This window comes from Psammomys obesus, unplaced genomic scaffold (assembly GCF_907164565.1).
Source record: "Psammomys obesus unplaced genomic scaffold, mPsaObe1.curated_primary_1811, whole genome shotgun sequence".
In the NCBI taxonomy this organism is placed as follows: domain Eukaryota; kingdom Metazoa; phylum Chordata; class Mammalia; order Rodentia; family Muridae; genus Psammomys; species Psammomys obesus.
The window spans coordinates 2,537,955-2,557,810 of NW_026591711.1; the positions used below are offsets into that span (position 1 = coordinate 2,537,955).

The window sequence follows — 19,856 nt, forward strand, 5'->3', positions numbered from 1 at the left end:
TTCCGGCTGGGGTCTTGGAACTTGGCTTCTGGACGGAGAATGGGGTTCCATTTCTCTCACAGGCAGCTAGAATGCTTTAGGGTGAGGCCCAGGTGTGCTAAGCAGGGGTGTGGAAAAGGTTTTCCACGGTGTTACAGATTTGCTCTTTTAGCATGACATCCCCAGTGGCAATGGAAGCTCCGGCGGTCCAAAGCCCAAGGCAGATACCAAAGTGTTACAACTCTTGGTCAAGCTGCTGTGCTGAGCATGGCAGGGGTGCAGGCCAAAGCCCATGCCTGGTCAGCTTGCAGCCAAAACACAGGCCTGGTGAGGCAAAGGTGCAGCAGGCCGGAGAGAAGACCTGGTGAGACACAGCCAGCTGTGGATAATGAGGAATCTGTCTTGAAGTGAGAAGGCACATGTCTTTATTCATATGAAATCAAGGGCGACATAAACCCTGAGCAGAGGGAGGGTTTTGAGGTTGATTCCCTGTGGTCAGGGATGCTTCATGGTCCTCTCACAAGAAGGAAACTACAGCTTAATCATCCTATGAAGGTAGGGGAGGGATCTCCAAGTACAATGAAGGTCACTGCAGGACTAAGATCCTTAGCTGGGTCGGGTGTTTCTAGGAATCCCTAGATACTTGCTAGAGCAGTTTCCTTATTAGGGAAGAGTCTGGCCTGTAATCTGCCCTGAGAGCTATGTGATGCTCTGGGGTCACCCAGATTAGGGGAGAGGTTTAAAACCCCACTGAGAAAAAAAGAGTCTATCATCATAGACCAAGCACAGATACTTGGCCGACTTCAGCCTCATCAATAGGGAGGTTTTGAATTATCCCCATGTCCTTCCCACTTCTGCACGGAGACAAAACTCTATCTAGGCTACTCTTTTACCTAAATCTTTGTTTTCACCAATCTTTGTTCCTGACCCTCCCTCACATCATCACCTATAGCTGGGATGAGATGCAAAATTACTCCCCAAGCATATGTACTCTCCCCCCATCCCTCTCCCTCTCTTTACCTCCTGCCCTGACCCTCCTGACAAGGTCTCAGAGTGTAACACAGACTGACCTGGGGGGCTGGAATTACAGGCATGCGCAGCCTTATTGGTGCACCATAAGTCATATCTGTGTCATCTGTATCCCTTTTGGAGGCATACAGGCACATTCCTATAATCCCAGCAGTCTGAAGATAGAGACAGGAGGATGAGCAGGTCAAGGCTAGCCTTGGCTATGTGAGCCCCTAGGGTCCCATGTGTACAGGGTTTTCAATTATAGCCTCGATTTTTAATTTCTCTTCCACTGTTTCTTAATTTTCATGCAATTTTTCAGGTCATATATTCTGCTTGGGTTCTGGAAATATGGTCAATACTATTTGATTATCTTTCTCCAAAGAGACCAAAGAAGTAACTGTCCTGTATCTTACAAAGACAAGGGGTTTGGTTAGGAGTTCCTGGGGTCTCTCCCATCTCCTGCTGTTTCCTCTCTGTGAACTCAGGTGCTCAGGGAACCAAGGATGGTGGAGCAAGCTCACTGCTGAGCCTCTGGCTGGGGAAGCTGGCTACTGGGCACCTTTTGTTTACTCTCTGACAGAGCTGCTCTCAGCAGGCCACAGGCATCATCCCTTGTTGGTGGCTCCTCCCTAAGCAATGAATCTTTCTCCTCCTCACTTTTCTTCTCCATTAAATGGGGCGAAGAAGGGTGTTAAAAGACATAATTGCCATTTATAGGGAGCCTTGGCGTCTCGGATGAAAGTCTCTGGAGCTGGGTAAGGCTTGTCCAAGATGAGTTACTACTTTGATTAATGGAGGCTGAGGGAGAAAAACACACCCCGCACCATCTAGAATTATCCTGCCTGTTTTGGTGTTCTGTTTGGTTCTGTTTCTGTGATAAAACATTGAGCAAAGCCAACTTGGGGAAAAAAGGTTTTATTTCATCTTACAACTTCTAGGTCACAGTGGCTCACTGAGGGCAGGAACTCAAGACAGGAACTGAAGCAGAGACCACTAAGGAATACTGCTTACAGTCTTGACCTCCAGAGCTAGCTCAGTCTGTTTTCTTATAACACATAAAACCAGCTGCCCAGGAGTGACACCACCCACTGTGGGCCGGGCTCCCCTCTTTCAATCATTAATAATAAAACAAACAAACAAACAAAACCACTACATTTTCTTGCCTATAGGCCAATCTAATAGAGGTATTTTTCAACCAAGGTTCCTTCTTCCTAGGTGAAGCTAGGTTGTGTGGAGTTGACAGAGAATTAATGAGCACATGTGGGCAGCAAGGTTTTCTCTAACAGATGGCTTGTGGGGACTTTTTTGCTCTCTTTTGAACAGTATTCACAATTCTTGACTTCTATCCCAGGCTTAGGTTACCAGGGGATATCAGATCAGCAAGACTGCAAGCATTCAACTTTCTGCTCCCACGCACATATTAAATGCTCAGTAAATATTTGCTACAGAGACCAATAAATTAATTTATTTGTTCAAGTTTATGAAACAGGTTTAAGAACCAGATTGCCCTAATAGTTTGAAATCCCAAGACGATGATGAATAATATAATGAAATAGAAGACATGACTGTCTTGAGCTATTGAAAATGCTCATGCCCCATTAAGAAGAGGGAGGCTGGGCTGGTCCGGTGGCTAGGAAGATAAAGGATAGTGCTGCCAAGGCTGATGACCTGAACTGTCCAGGACCCCGTGTTGGAAGGACAGAACCTATTCCTACAAGTTGTCCTTTGACTTCTATTATGCCCACTGTGGCATGTGTAGCCACACAAATCTACATGTACATAGAATAAATAAATACAGGAAAAAAAATAAATAAAGTACCATAAGAGCTCCCCAAAGCTGCAGGCACTGCTTCAGATGACAGCAATCTCGGCTGAAATTCACATTATTTGTATTATTTTTATTTATAGAAAGAGAAACTTTATGCAACTAAGCACATCAGAACATGCTGTTGTCATAAACACACTTGGGTGGACATATTTCTTAAGGTTTTTTTTTTTTTATTAATTTTAGTTATGTGTAGGTGTGTATTTGACGTACTGGCTGTCCTGGAACTGGATAGAACAGGCCGGCTCCAACTCACTGAGATCTGCCTGCTGAGATGAAAGCACATGCCACCACACCCAGCTTCCTTTTGCTGTTTTAAATAAGCACTCTTGCTTATTCTGTAATCACATGAGTGTGTGTGCATGAATACAGGTGCCCACAGAGCCAGAGGTTCAGAACCCCTGGATCTGTAGGTACCGACAGTTGTGAGAGGCCTGATGTAGGTGCTGGGAACAGAACTCAGGTCCTCTGGAAGAGCAAGTGCCCTTAAACAACTGAGCCATCTCTCCAGCGCCAGGCGGCCACACCTTTATTATAAAATTGCGTCATGGCTCAAAGTCTTTTAAAGAGAGAGACTTTTAAAGTCTCTCCTTAAGAATTTGACACAGAATCAAGCCTGTTACTTAGTATCTTCTGTAGTGTTAAATCTTCATTTTTGGAGAGCAAAAGCGATTCTTCAAAACAGCAAATGAGTTCCAGGACAGCCAGCGCTACGTAGAGAGAGCCTGTCTCAAAAATAAATTAGCTAAAGGACTTTCAGAACACATGTATGCCTGAAAGTCTGAGTTATTAACTGGAAGGGGATGTGGCCGTATACAATGGAAATCCTCTCCTCGCAGAGCTTTCAAACTGCATGTAAAGAAGATTTTATAGAAGTGCTTTCAGAAGTGGCTTCTGTTCCATCTTTGGCTTGGTGGGGGGTTGTTTGTCCTTGCTTGGAATAGGGTTTTAGGTAGCCCACACTAGCCTTGAGATAATATACACTTAAAGGTGACCTCCTGACCTACCTGCCCACACTTCCCAGGTACCAGGATTACCCGCATACCCCGCCACACCCAGCGCAGACGAGGTTGGTGAAGGTAGGTTTGGTAAATCTTTCCACTCCCATAGGGAGGATGGAACAATAAAGCAGGGCACGGCATATGCCTGCCACCTGGGCCTTGGGCTTCAGCCATTACCACTGCTTTTACTTGCTATGGCCTATGAGTGCAGCCTTGGCTGTCGTCGGGATGTCCTCACAGGCTCGAGTGTTTAAACAGCTGGGCCCCTGATAGTGGCACGGTCTCGTGAGGTGCTGAAACCTTCAGGACGTCTGACCTGGTTGGAAAAATGGGTCACTGGAGGCTGGCCTCCAAGGTTACACCCAGCTCCAGTTCCTTTCTGGTTCTTTGCTTTCTGACCATCGGAGGTGTGAGAGGCAGAAGCCATGAGCAAGAGGGTCAGGAGGTGAAAGCAAGCTTCGGCTGCATATTGAGACCTTCACACTCACACACACACACACACACACACACACACACACACACACACACAAGGTCATTTGACAATCCCGAAGTAGGCACCAGTAGGAATGGAGGAAAACAATACACTCTGACCCTCATTTTATTCCTTCATTTGTTCATTCATTCATCCAATGAACACATAGACTGCCTAATGCCAAACATTCTTCTAGAAGCTAAAACTGAAGCATTGAATAAAAACAAGCCGTCTGCCTTCCTTGAATTGACATTTCCATGGAGAACAATGAAGAGGGGTGACCATGAGAAACATCTTCCAAACTCTGTATCCAGAGAGTCAGTGGTTGTTTCTCACATTTCTTACTATTGGTCTATTTTACCCAAACAATCATTTAATCAGAAAATCAACAATCTATGAAAAAGACACCTGTTAGCAACCAGATGCCATTTTTATGTAATGGAGGGTTTGGTTTCTTTGTAACCTCGGTTATGTTACATAAATATGCTTTTGTTTTAATCCCAAGTGTGGTATTTTTAGTTGGGCTATAGTTTGTCCACACCTGTTAATTGTCACATGTGGGGTGAGATCTTTGCCAGCTGTGCCTTCCACGTGTGCAGGGAGAGGGGTGTGGGCTAGGACTCTACGAGTATAAATACGAAAGCCGAGAAGGAGACGGTGTGGCACTCGGTGTGGACATTTGATGTGGAGAGGCCAGAGACGGTTTAGAGCAGACAGAGAGAAACTCTCCCGGCACAGCAGCATCAAGGAGCCTGCTAGGTGCATCTGTGGTTGACAGAGATTGGTAGAGAGCCCTAAAAGAACCCCTTGACCCTAAATAGCCGGGAGAAATAAAGGGGTCTGGTCCCCTCTCCCCACTAACCTTTTCTCTCTCAAGGTTGGGGGGTTGGAAGGGAGGATGAGGCCTAAACATCCCAAATAAATAGAGTTTTAAAAAGAGATGGCTACAGTGGCTTTCTGCTACATCTGTAGGCCGCTGCACTGTCCTAGGCCAATGTTGGAAAATAACAGAGACGGGAGGCAGGATTTGTGTAGTATTTGCTGGTAGCACAGAGGAGAGTGGTACACACAGGAAGGGGCTGATGTCATACGATGGGTGATGTCTTACAGAAATGCATCCCACCCCAGTAGTTGTCAAGGTATACACCAATGGTCTAAATAACTGCCCTCTGGGCCTAAGGACCTTTGCACATGGTGCTTAGGTGCTACCTACTCACCTACCAGAGGAGGCAGAAGATAACTGTCCCCTTGAGTGGCCACCCCAGTTTGCCCACAGCTGTCCTAGTTTGGGCACTGGAAGTCCTATATCACAGAAAACCCTCAGTTCCAGGCAATCCGGGACAAACCGCTGGGCCAAGGAAACAGGCACCTATGTGAGGGCAGAAGATCCCGGTACCCGTGGGCAGGGTTGGCCACATCAGAGCTTCTACACTCCAGACAGCTCGATTTTCACTGAAATAAAGTGGACCGAGTAGACTGCAAATCCTGTCTTTTTAATTTCTGTTACATGGACTTACTGTGTATTCGTGGTGGGGGTGCGGACACATGCGCCACTACCCAAATGTGAAGGCCAGAGAACAACTTGCAGGATTTGAGCGTCTCCTTCCACTATGTGGGATCGAAGGATTGAACTCAGATCACCAGGTATGTTGGCAAGCATCACTGCCTGCTGAGCCATCTCTCTGGAACTGCAAATGATATTTTTAATTAATGAAACAAAATGAAGAACAGATATTAGAGATCATGGTATAAGCTGCTCAGTGTGGGCTGCAGCCTACCTAAAAAGTTAAAAGTTGGATATTCCAAGTGCCCTGCAGAATCTAGATTGTGTTTTCCTATTATTGAAAATAGGTTGGGTTTTTTTTCCTCACATAATATACCCCGATTATGCTTTCCCTTCCCTCTGACGCAGTCTTTCAGAGCCTTACCTCCTGGATCTGCCCACTCTCTGTCTGTCATCAGAAAACAAACAGGCCTCCAAGAGATTACAATATCACCTAACATAATGTGATAAAACAAAACTAACACATTGGAACAGGGCAAAACAAAAGAGGGGAAAAAGCCCAAGACAAGACAAAAAAGATAAAGATATGGAGATGCACTCATTCACACACTCAGGAATCCCATAAAAACACTAAACTGGAAGCCTTAATATATATACAAATGACCTGGAGTGACTGAGTGAGTGTGTATAGGTGAGAGAGAGAAAGAGAGAATAAATGAATGAATGAAATGTAAAAAGAGAGGGGAAAAGAGCCCTGACCAACATTATGAGAAACCTCCAAAGGTTCTGTTGAGTTTTCTGTTGGCCATCTAGCCTTCCCATAAGAGTAGCTTGTTTCCCCAGCAAGCCTCCCTCGCAGAAAATTAAACTTTCATTTGCAAGTGGCTATCAATTAGATATAACGTCTGCCTTAGGGATGGGGGCCTGTGTCCACTTCTCCACTCAGCTCTAGGACCCCATCAGGTGCAGAGCATGCCTCAGTCTCTGTGAGCTCATGTGTGTGTCAGTCCTGTTGACTTAGAGGACCGTGTGTCTTTGGTGTCTTCAATCTATAATGGTGACCTGCCTGCAGATACACTAGGGCAATGGCGGCACAAAGCTTATGGGAGTTACCAACCAATATCCGATTTGACCAATAGTCAACTCCATGAGATGGAACCCATACCAAGAACCTGAGACCAAATAACCCAGGGGTGTAGGTAAAGCCAAATGCTGGTTCTGCTAAAGGAACATAGCAATGAAATGACTCCTAATGACATTCTGTAGACTGGTGGCTTAATCAGCCATCATCTGAGAAACTTCCTCCTGCCACAGATTAGAACAAATGTGGAGACCCACAGCCAGACAATATGCAGAGAGTGAGAGACCTTGTAACACTCAACCCTAAATGGGATGTCTCCTGACCTTCCCCCCCCCCCCCAAGGCTCAGGAAACACTGTGAAAGAGGGGAAGGAAAGAGTGTAGGAGCCACAGCTTCTAGAATTTTACAGTTCTACAGAAGCCATTTTCATTTCTCCCTTGCATATGCCATGGAAGCTGACAAATAGAGCAGCATAGATTTTAAGAGTCTACTTGGAGACCTTTTTTTTTTCTTTTTTTAAACTTTTTCTTGGTTCTTTGTGAGTTTTATATCATACACCCCAATCCTACTCACCTTTCCATCCCTCCAAATCCACCCTCTACCCTCACAACCTCTCCCCTAAAAAGAAAAGCAAATTAAAAAAAAAAAAAAAAAAAACAAAAAAACAAAAAAACACAAAACATCTCATTATGGGAACTGTAGTGTGTCCCACAGTATAGCCTTTGTCCACACTTCTTTGCTTGCGAATGTCCGCTGCAGTACGTCGTGAGTCTGGTTCGAGACCCCCAGCTTCTGCTACACTACCATCACTGGATTCTCACCAGGACTCCTCTCGGATGGCCTGTTGTTGCCCTGTGTCACGCAGATCTTGAAGCTTTCCATCTGCAGGATCAGCTCCTTTGCGTGCTCTAGCAGCTCACAGATGGGGTAGATGCTGTGGTGGGCCACCTTAAACCCAGGATCTGGGCCTTGGTTGTAGCCGAGTTGGTCAACCCTCCTGCTCTCTCACACCCTCACCACCAGGCAAGCTCTCGAGCACTGCCCCAGATAGCTCACCCAAAGCCAAAGCCGGCAAGGGGTAGTGGTCAGTTCTCCTGCTCTCGCATGCTCAGGGCCAGCTTACCTGTGCCCCAGCCACCAGGGTCAGCTCTACCCTGCTGCCCAGGCATGGGGTGGGGCCAGCTCTCCAGGGTGCCTTTACCAGTGAGGGGCAGGGCCAGCACTATACAACCCTAGAATATCAACATGGCCCCAGGTGGCAGCCCAGCCCAGGACATCAACATGTTCTTTAGTGGTAATGTGAGTCACAGACATCGACAAAGACCCCTGCTTCTGCATGGTCATGGACCCAGACATGGCCCTCAGCGGCAGCATGGGCTGGGACTTCACCATGGCCTCAGGTGACATCAGGCTGCTCCATGACAGGCTATTCCTCTCCACCCTTGCATCTTCAGTTCTGCCTTTCTTCATAGTGTTCAACCCATTCTGTTTCTCTTTCTCTCCCATCTCTCCACCACGTACTTGCACATCACGATGGCTCCTGCTGCAGTTGGGCCATGAAACACGAAACACTGTGGCGGGGGGGGGGGGGGGGGGGGGGGGGGAGGGGCACTCTGTGTGCCTCTGCCTACCTCTCCTGTGTGACAGCAGGCAGGCCTCTGAGACTTTTTTTTTTTTTTGTATGCTGGCTTCTGGTTATTTTTGCAACCTCTTTCTTTTTGTTGTTGTTTGTTTTTGAAGACATGTTTTCTCCATGTAACCCTGGCTGTCCTAGAACAGACTGTATAGACCAAGTTGGTCTCATATTGAGAGATCTGCCTACCTCTGCCTCCTGAGTGCTGGGATTAAAAACGTTCACCATGAGCCAGGCGCAGTGGTGTGCGCCTATGATCCCTGTCCTCAGGGAAGCAGAGGCAGGCGGATCTCTGTGAGTCTGGAGACTACCCTGGTCTACAGAGTGAGTCCAGGGCAGCCAAGACAACACAGAGAAACCCTGTCTCAACAACAAAAATCACAATGACCACCCAGCACAACTATTTTTTTAATAATAAGAAATACTGTAAAATATCCTTCAAGAAAACTTGCAGCTGGCCTGTTCACAGCATCTCAGTTCACAATCAATAAACATTAAATTCTAACTCACCCATAAGCATGTTCTGTGGAGTCATCTTCCAACTTCAGATAAATCAGGAGCCCAGGCTCTGTGGCTGTCCCAGGCAGCAAGAAAACAGCCCCTGAATGCTGCCTCCTGGCTGGAAAGAACCCAAATTGCCCAGCAAAGGCCACAGCACTCTGGATGCAAACTGTGACAGTAGGGTAAGACACTGGCTTGGGGAACAATCAGCTGGAGAAATGGATACACTAGCGAAGGGAAACCCCTGGGTAAAAAACCAGGAGAAGATGTGTGATGAAATCATCAACAGACACGCATTAACTGCAGTCACTTTATGAGACATTAAGACTGAGATGGCCAGGCGGTGGGGGTGCACGCCTTTAATTGCAGCATTTAAGAGGCAGAGACAGGTAGATCTCTGAGTTTGAGACCAGTCTGGCTTAGAAGATGGAGTGCCAGGGTAGCAAGGGCTACACGCAGAGATACTCTGTCTCAAGGGAAAAAAAAAAAAAAAATTAAATAAAGAAATAAATAACTTAGGAAGTGATGTCACTTTCCAAAGTATAAAAAAAAAATACTGGCCTTGCTGAAAACTCAAATGAGCTCCCAGCACCCACTGGTATATAACTCCAGATTCTATACCTTCTTCTGGCCTCTGAGGGTAGATACTGTACATAAACACACACACACATTCAGTCACACAAATACATAATTAATAATAAAAATAATTAATTTTTCTAAAAGCACACCAAAAAATCTAAGATCTTATAGTGGAACCTGAATGGTGGGCTCCCTCAGGGGCAGGGCTAGTCATGGGATGAGCTCAGCACGGATGAAGGCGCCTGAGCTCCTGGGGCCACATCCCACACAGGTGAGGGGCGTGTACCTGGGGACAAGAAAAGCTTCCTGTAGAGCTCACTCACTGCCGTGATGCAGCCTGGACTTCTGGTTAGCCTGGCGGGGGAGGGGAGTTGTGCAAACAGATGGTTGTGCTAGTCGGGGCCTGTCACCTCGGGAAACAGGGTTTATGGAAAGGACATCGTGCATGCTTGCAGTCCCACACCAAACTGGGCAGCCTGGTGTCAGCACGGGAGGGGTGGCAGCTGCTCAGCCCGGGCAAGTCTCTTCTTCCTCTTCGTGTCTCTCATGTTTATCAAAGCTAAATAAATAGCAACCAGCCTTCAACTAATTCAAACGGAGCTGCAGAACTATTAGCAAGGTTTCTCATGGTCTTTAACCGCTGTTGCTAGACTGTCTCCCAGCTCACCTCTCCTGGCTGCGCGTGCCTCTCACCTGGCTAGGATGGGGATGACTCCAGGTCAGCCTCGTCCCATCAGCTGCTGCTGGAGAGAGAGCTTCTGAGCTCCCTGGGGCCAGCACAGCAAGAGCAAGCAAGGTGCCACAAAACCCAGGGATCCCGAAGCTTCAGGAGGTCTCCATGGCAGGGATCAAGCAAGGCTCCCTGAAGACCCAAGCCCTGAGGGCAGCTTGGAATCCAAATTCCAGACTCGGGAAGAGACAAATACCAGCATGGAGTTTGGAGTGAGAGACCAATACAGGTACCCAGTGAATAAAACTGGGGCACCGTGAAAGGTGTCATTACAGGAAAAAGATTACAGTCACTGGATGTGGGGCACAGAGCAAGGGAGACAGAGACTTACCTTTCCTGCTGAGTCCCAGAGCAGAGCCCCTTTGCGGTAAGCAACTGATAAAGATAATCTGACCGTCTAATTCATTACCTCAACATTTTATTTAGCCAGCCCAGGTCAGCTGAGTGTTCACACGATTAGAAAGTAAATGGACACTGACTAAGGCAGGGTCCACGTGTCCCTACATCAAAATCACCTCAAGAGCCTGTTTAAGACAAAGGCCCCAGGGCTTCCCCAGGAAACACAAGGAACCCTGACCTTTTGTCGAGGGCCGGGACCCTACACAGCTGTGGGTGCAGGTCATCTTGCTCTACTGGGGACAGTTTCAGAATATTGGGTTCTGTTTGCCTCGAACAGGTCAATGTTCACTTTTCGCCAGTCGAACCAAATGCAGGTAATGAGAGGACTCGTGAAAAACTCCTAACCCTAACCCTATCCCACTTCCTAGGAAGGAATGAAGCACGGGGGAGTGTTATCTGACACACCTGGTCCACAGCAGATTGCTTTCCCAGACCGTTCCCACCCCAGCCCCAGCTGCGGGCCCAGATTCTGATGCAATCCCAGTGGCCAGACTTCAGCCCCACCCTCTACCTGCCATGGCTGTAATTGGGCCATCCTCTCCAGACCTGTAGCCAGAGGCCAGCCATCCTGGCTCCTTACTATTCCCTAAAAGTGCCCCAAGGCTTGGGGTGGAAGGCCCACAAAATCTTCCCTGCCCTCCACACACTGACCTAAATTTAAGCCATAAGAATCTTCTCTGGTCTTCGTTTCCCATACTCATTTGTTTCCTTCCTTGAGAAATAAATATCGATTGAGCACCAGGCTACCCAAGTGACTGGATTCCCAGAAAATGGCTACTTCTCAGTAAGAGTTCCGTATTGAGCTGGGTACAGTGGCACAGGCCTATAATCCCAGCACTCAGGGAGGCAGAACCAGGCAAACTGCTGTGAATTCGAGGCCAACCTGGTCTACAAAGTGAGTCCAGGACAGTCAAGGCTACACAGAGAAACCCTGTCTCGAGAAAAGCAAAAAAAAATAAAAAGAAAAAAGAAAAAGAAAGAAAGAAAAAGGAAGGAAGGAAGGAAGGAAGGAAGGAAGGAAGAAAAGAAAAAAGTTTCATACTGGCTTTTTGCAGGGGCTGTTTTCACTTTAAGGATAATTTCTAATGACATTTTCCTATAAAGTTAGAGATTAAATATGTATTCACCTAGTTATCACTTAGTAACCAAATGATATCTTATAAGGAACTAAAGGTCCAAAATAAGTTAAGTACATCTAAGCCTTTAGGATCCATGCTTAGCTGGAAGGAACCCTGTAGCACTCGGAACCACAGAACCACTGTGCTCGTGGGCCAGAGTCTGAACCTCCTGACTCGTCAAGGTTCTTTAATTGTGAGCCTAGCAACCGAGGAACACCAGAGAGAGTCTCTATTCCTCATTCTCGCAATTATGCAATTAGAAGCTTAGCACAAATCTCCAGGACACCATGAAGCTGCCTTTCTCAATGAACAAAACAGTCTCGGGCTGAGCAAGCCGCCTCATTAAAAACATGATTTCAGACTGTCAAGGGAAGAATGGAACCAGACTATGAAGACTGCCTGCTCTAGACAAAGACAACCTCTGTACTAGCCCTGGACCCCAAGGCCAGGGCCAATATAGAACTGGCCAGACCCCATATCCTCCCACCCAACCAGACACCAGTGTCGACGACAGCTGTGTCCGCCATAGAAGCTGGTGTAACTAACTTGTGTAATGTCAGCTATGCAGTGTCCTTAACTCACAGACTCGTCACACCAGCACATGCTTACAGCATGTTTTCCACATGGAGGCCACATCGACAACACTTTTTCAGTAACCCTTTTCCTGGCTAACCCCCTCCAGAGCGCTCTACCATTGAGCTGTGTGGTCCAGCCCTACTTTTTACAATTACATTTTTATTATTTTAAGACAGGATCTAAGTCACCCAGATGACTCTTAAACTTGTGATATTTCTGCCTTAACCTCCCAAGTGGCTAGAAATACCTGCCTGGACCATAGCTTAGCTTTTAATCCAAACAACCCTATGATTATTATTTTTCTTATTAAAAACAAAGTGTTGTGCTCTTTTCAAGTAAGTTCACACACACACACACACACACACACACACACACACACACACACACATACAAAATGCTGGTTGATGACTCTGCTAATGTCTGGAATCCAAGCCTGGATCCCAACGCTGACATACAGGCAGGAGGAGCCGACACTGGGCTCATCTCCACAGGCCTTCCCCCTTCCCCCGATCGCCTCTCTGCTTAATATTCCCTAGCCTGATTTCCTATGAACGCTCCGTGCTGTTAGATCCGCTCTCCCAGTCCAACAGGAAGCCATTGCAGTCCCTGATCCCAGTATAGTATTCTTCCTACTCAGCTCCCAAGCTCACCGCACAGCTGCAGGGGAGGTGAGTGGCCCTGCTGTCACACAAGCTGACACCTCACCGCCAGCTACCTCTGAACTTTCTCCCTCTTCCCTGAAGAGAAGAACTATCATGAGGCCACTCCTCAGCAGCATGTCATCTTGGACTGCTGAAGTCTCTGGTCCTTCGGTTAGGCTGGCTTTTGTTTTGTTTTCTTTTAAAATGACTTTTCTTTTTTAATCGTTAAGATTTTTTTTAATTTTTATTTTCTGTGTATGAGTTTTGTCTACGTATATACACGTGCATCTTATCCATGCCAGGAATTACAGATAGTTGTGAGCCGCCACATGGATCAACCTGGGTCCTCTTCAAGACCTTCCGGTGCGCTTAACCCATGGGCCACCTTGAAACTCAGCGATGCTGTTAGATCTGCATTTCCTGATGAGCGCTCCATCTCACATGCTTGCATTGATTCACACAACAGCAGCACCGTAACAGAAAGAGTTCCATCCCTGTTCCAGTCTAAGGAAACTAAGGCATAGTGAAGCTAACTAGCCTGCCTGGAGTCCTGCCTGAGAAGGCTAAGATGGCTTTCTGATTCAATCTAGCCCCCCAGCCATCGTCCAAAGGACCGGCTGACTGTCTTTATCAGCTGAGGTAACTATAATCAAGCACCAGGTGCTGAGAGGCTTATCAACAACAGAAATGTATTCACAGAGCTGGGGGCTCAAATTTTACAAACAGGTGCTGGCACACCAGGCTCTACTTTCCTCTGCAACACAGGGAAGAAAAGAAAAAAAAACTTCTAACTTTAAATCCATAGACCCTAAGGCAGTACAGTGAGTAAAGCATGCATAAGGGCATGAGTTCAATCCCCAGCCTGGATGGATAGATGGATGGATGGATAGATAGATAGATAGATAGATAGATAGATAGATAGATAGATAGATAGATAAATGAATAAATAAATAAATAATAAGGTTCACTGCTAGAGACACCTCCCATCATCATATCATTCTCTGAGCTGGCCAAAAGAAAAGGGAAAGCATCATTTTACAATGGTTCTCAAAGGCTTCATTGCTAAGGGCTTGGAGATCTGTTCTGGCTCAAGGCCAGTCTCTCAAGGAAACAGCTCAGCGCAAGCTCTAAGGGGCTGCGCTATGTCTGCCTATGTAAAATTACACCCTGAGAAGAGAGGCAAATGTCACCTGCAGCCACTATTTCTTTTCTTAAAACACGGAGAAAGACTGTCAGCATTCACTGTGTTCTGGCCTGATACGCAGTAATTAATGAGCACAAACCGATGCCCTTTACCTCAGTGCTGCAGGTAAGAGAGAAACACGGCCAGCAACTAGGGTAAACTGTGCTCTCCAATAGTGACCAATCAGATCTCCCAGAGTCCAGGCCTGGCCGCTCAGGGAGAACTTTCTAAAGCTTTCTCCAACAAGCTGTATGGCTGCCTCACACAAGGAATAATTTTACATCAACCAAGGGAATAGCTACAGGAAGTATATCACCAGGGGAAGGCTGCACCAAGACGAGGCAACGACAGATGAGCTGCAGGGACCATCACCAACCCAAAGCACAGCATGTGGCAGCCGATCAACAGGAAGCGCCCAGTGGAGTTCTCAGGATGACATGCTCAAACTTGTTAGGGCAGAAACCGGGTTCATTTGCTTTGGAATGCAGACACGAAGTCATTTCATAAACGCGTCGCCTCCTGTGACGCGGAACCAGGGCACTTCTTGCCTCCACACTTTAATAGGACACAAAATACCCGTCGGCTTTTCATAATCAGGACCTCAAGAATGATAGACCTTCCCCCTTCTCTTTTCATAGCATACGTCGACAGGCACACGCTCCTGGGTGGCCCGAATGAGAAATGCTTCCCATATTCTTGGGCATTTGAATTCTTGGTCCCCACGGGCGATGCTATGAAGGAGGCCTAACTAGGGCCGCCTTGCTAGAGGAAGTACGTCACTGGGGGCGGGCTTTGAGAGTAAAAGCCCCACACTGCTTCCAGGTCAGCCTCGGCTCTGTCCTTGTGGGGGAGGCGTGACCTCTCAGCTTCCCGCTCCCGCCGCAGTGCCTGCTGCACGCTGGCACGCTTCCCCACCGCGCTGGACTCTGATCCCTCCAGAGCTGTGAGCGGAAATGAACTCTTCCCTCTGGAAGTTGTTCTGGGCCATAGTATTTTAACACAGCAACAGGAAGACAGCTACCTGCCTAATCAAGTTACACTTCCCTGCTACTTTCACAGAATACAAATCGGCCGTGTGCACATGACCCGTCTGTCCCCCATTTTCACTCACACGGTGAGCATTTCCCCTGCTACAAGCTTTGCAATAGTGACATCGAACAAACATGTATGCTCCCAGTAAATTCTTTCCGCATTGTTCATCCCTTCCCACCTGATAAAACAAAATCAAAGAAGCTTCTAGTAGTTGGGAGTTCTATTCAGAAGACAATTGCTACTAAAAGAAAATATACATATATATGGACTGAGCTGGAGAGATGGCTCAGAGGTTAAGAGCACTGGCTGCTCTTCCAAAAGAATCTTCGGTTCCCAGCAACCCCATGGCAGCTCACCACTGTGTGTAATTCTAGTTCCAGGGAATCTGACACCCTCACACAGACATACATGCAGTTAAAACACCAGTGTGCACAGAATAAAAATAAATTATAAATTATTTTTTAAAAAAAGAAAACAATCTTATAGGCTGCTCTGGAAGCAAGAGACTATGAGCTTCTGCTGCAGAGGAACATGGAACTCCCAGGAACTCCAGGAGCAATGGGGTCTGTCAGGGAGCCAAGGCCCGGACGAAAGGAGTGAGGCAACCAATTTCATGAGCAAATAAATAAACAAAGAATAAAATTCTAAAGACAGGCTCTGTCCATAATTCATTATACTTAACATTATTTACCTTGGGTGATGAAGGGATGGCTCAGTGGTTGAGAGGACCTGAGTTCAATTCCCAGCACCACATGGAGATGACTCAGAACTCCAGTTCCAGGAGATCTAAGGCTCTCTCCTAACTTCTGAGGATAAAGAGGCACACACATGGTATACATACAGACACAAAGGCAAAACACTCATACATGTAAAATTTTTTTTAATTTAAAATATTTTTAAAATATTACTCATTTTGCCCCTTTAAGTTTCTAATGCTGCTTTAAATTCGAAATCTTCCTAGCTCAGCCTCAGGAGTACTGTGATAACCAGCCTGTGCAGGCTCACGCATCCTAGTACGTAGCATTTAAACATCCAACATGAACTAAGAATTTTTCTTCCAAAATAACCCTAATCATTATATTTGTATCCAATGACAGAAGAATAAGTACACATGTTTTTAACAAAAAAAGGAAAAGAGAAAAGAAAAAGCTTCAGTGTTGAGGATGTAGCTCGATGGCAGAGTAAACCTGTCTAGCATTCACAACGCCCTGGGTTCCCCAGCAGTGCTGAAAAACAAGAACAACTACAAACCTGCTATCAACCGCGCAGCAAGTCATCTCAGATACACAGATTTGTTAGGCCTGGCAAGGAATTGGGGGACTGAGAAAGGAAACGAGCCTCAAAGAGGAAGCTAACATTTCTGAAAGCAACCCTCAACGTGTTTAACCACTGACCGTAAGAGGAACTTGGGTCCCCAAAGCAGCCACCACACCTAAGGGTAAGTCTGTGGCAGTAAATAGGATTAGTGGAGCCTCCCTGTTCCAAAACCAAAGGTAGCAGGAAAACTGGCTGTCCTAAACGTAGCCAGCTCATCTCCCCTCAAATCCGCATCCTGAGTTTCAGACCACACAAAAACGACCTCTGACTGCAAGGCTGAAACTCACAACGGCCGGAGCAGCTAATTACTTCGTCCCTGGTGCATTGTGGGGAGTGGGCAGAGTACAGTGTGCCACATCGAGGCCCCCACCACCAGGCACCAGGCGGAATGCCCATTTCAACCAATGCCATGATGGCAGAAGACTCAGGGACCTGGCGCCTTGTTCTCTCTGGTGTGCCCACTTAGACCCTCCAAGATATGTCTCTTCGTGTTTTATTAAAGGCTCGTTGTCTTTTCCTCCGTGTCCGCCTCACCCTTTGGGAAGGTATTCTAGAGGAGACGCGGCTGGCCTTAAGCCACCTCACCCAAGGATCGGCAGAGTCTTTTGTTCTCTGGCAGTAGAGCTTTATCCCTAGCCGGTAAGCATATACCGCTAATGTATTCTCTGTGCTTCTAGAATCTTCCTGCATATGCGCGACTGTATTCACACCTCTTTTATTGTTTATGCAAGTGAAAAACATACTGTACCCACTTGTCATTGTCTTCGTTGTTGTTTCTGAGGCAGGGTTTCCCTGGGTAGCCCTGCATGTTCTGGAACTTGCTCTATAAACCAGGCTGACTTCAAACTCAGAGATCCACCTACCTCTCTGCCTCCGGAGAGCCACCACAGCACTGTGCACTTTTCATTCTCACCTGACCTCAAACCTCAGACCAATCTGGGTATAAATAACCCACGTTACGATCCTTTAAAGAGCTGCACAGCTTTCAGCCACATCAAAGCGCTATAGTGTACTGAACCCTTTCCCTGTCAAGAGACAAGATATCTTGAGCGGCCATCTTACAAATAAAGTTGTAAGCATTACTTTTTCTTAAATTTATTTTTTTTTTAAATTTGGGGATGGGAGGATATGCCATTTGTGTGTGGATGCTCAGAGGCCAGAAGAGGCTATCAGATCTTTGGGAACTAGAATTAGGGAGACTGTGAGGCCAGAACCCAACCCCAGGACTCAGAAAGAATATGTGTTGAAAGGTCTCTCCGGCCCCAACCATAACTCTGCACATAGACTCGGGGCAACAATACGACTTGGACTTTCTGAATAATTTTAATTTAATGTAAAAAACAATCATTTCTGGCAAAAAAAAAAAAAAAGTTATGTAAATTTTTTAAAAAAGGCATGTGACGACATTTAATGCTTCATTGATGATTTAAAAATAAAAAGATTTATGGAGCTAAGGAGATGCTCAGCAGTTGAGAACCCTGGCTGCTCTTCCAGAGGACCCAGGTTGGATTCCTAGTATCCGAATGGCTTCTCACAGCCGTCTGCAATTCCAGTTCCAGGGGAGTCAATGTCCTCGGCTGGCCCCTCGTGGCACCAGATACACAAGTGGCACACAAACATCCAGGCAAAGCACCCGTACACATTCAACAAAATAAATTATTTTTTAAAAGACTTAATGAAAAGCAGGCTGTGGTGGCACACACCTTTGATCCCAGCGCTCAGGAGGCAGAGACAGGCAGATCTCTGTGAGCTCGAGGCCACCCGGGTCTACAAAGTGAGTCCAGGACAGCCAGGGCTACAAAGAGAAACCCTGTCTCGAAAAAGAAAAAAAAAAAAAGATTTTTAATGAGTGTCCTTTAATATTTATTTTGTTTTATGTGTCTAAGTGTTCTTTCTGCATGTATGTCTGTGCGCCACATTAATGTAGTGCCTGTAGAGGCGAGGACAGTCACTCCCCTGGGACTGGAGTTACAGATGGCTGTGAGCCACCATACAGTAACTGAGAATTGAAGTCAGATCCTCTTCAAGGGTGACCGACCAGTGCTCTTAACAACCATTGAGCTACCTCTCTCTTGTTTGTTTTTAATTTCATGCTTGAAAGAGAAATAATGGAAGCTTTTCCTTAAGAGTCAAAAAAAAAAAAAAAAAAAAAAAAAGACACCACTGTTGTTCAGCATTGCTCTGGAAGCCACACTTAGTAGCGCAACTGCAGTCCAGAACCCAGGAGACCAAAGCAAGAGGACTGAGCATTCAAGGTCAGGCTGTACAGTGAGAGCCTGTCTGAAAGGGCTGGGGAGCTAAAGGAGAAAGGAAGATCGGTGATAAGGAAGTAAAACTATCCTTTCCTGTAGATGAAAACCACAAACACAATGCCACCCAAAAGGCATTCAGAAGCAGCAATAGCCCTTCCCGAAACAGCTGCCCTGGGCTGCTGGTGACTGGTGGACTAGGAGCGATGTGGGCTCTGTCACAACCTCCCTGAAGCCTCACTTCCAGAAACTACCCTTCAATTATAGCTTCCCGTGGGTGGCAGGACAGATGTGGAATGAACTCATCAGGGCATTTTTACAACAGCAAGTGGCTGGCGACAACTTTATTTCTGAGATCCCTGTATACCTGTGAATTAGTATGTGATTCTCCCCCCCACCCCCAAAGAATAGCCAAGATGCCAGGCATGGTGGTACATACCTACCTTCCCATCATTTGGGAAGTGGAAAGAAGAGGATTAGAAGTTCAAGGTCATTCTCAGCTATAGAGAGAGTTTTCAGCCAGCCTAAGCAGCCCTACAAAATAAATGTTTAAAAAAAAAAATTAAGCCAAACCAGTTTCCATGGCATCTTTATGAGGCCTGAGAAGGACAGAAAGGAGTTTTATATGTTACCATTTTCCTTTCATAATGCCGGAGTAGTCTGCATCTCCCTGAAATGCAACTTACTTCTGGCAACACAGAGGAGTCTTTTCTAATATATTAATTTATCTTCATAAAATGCTTGGTCAAAGCAGACTGGTTCTTATCTCGAAATAGATGGACGATGGGCTTTTGCCAGGAAAGAAAATGCTTTTCAGTGACATTGAGGTGAAGGAAGCAATGCCTTCTCTTTGCTTTGCCTGATGACTTGAGTTTGATCCCCCAAACCCATACAAATGAGAAAGAGGAGAACCAATTGCACCAAGGTATCCTCTGAGCATACATGCAAGTTAAATTAAGTTAAACTTTCAAAAAAGATTAGAAAAATATACCTATGTCTCTACTCATCAGTTACATTCATGGGCT

General features: G+C 46.3%; 1 long non-coding RNA gene across 1 annotated transcript; it reads right to left on the reverse strand.

The window, feature by feature from the left end:
* Positions 1–3,897: 3,897 nt before the first annotated feature.
* LOC129680281 (uncharacterized) lies at positions 3,898–6,105 on the reverse strand. Its single transcript, XR_008720663.1, has 3 exons — positions 6,067–6,105; positions 5,806–5,976; positions 3,898–4,132 (listed from the first exon to the last, which is right to left on the reverse strand). It is a non-coding gene; the product is annotated as an uncharacterized LOC129680281 (long non-coding RNA).
* Positions 6,106–19,856: the final 13,751 nt, after the last annotated feature.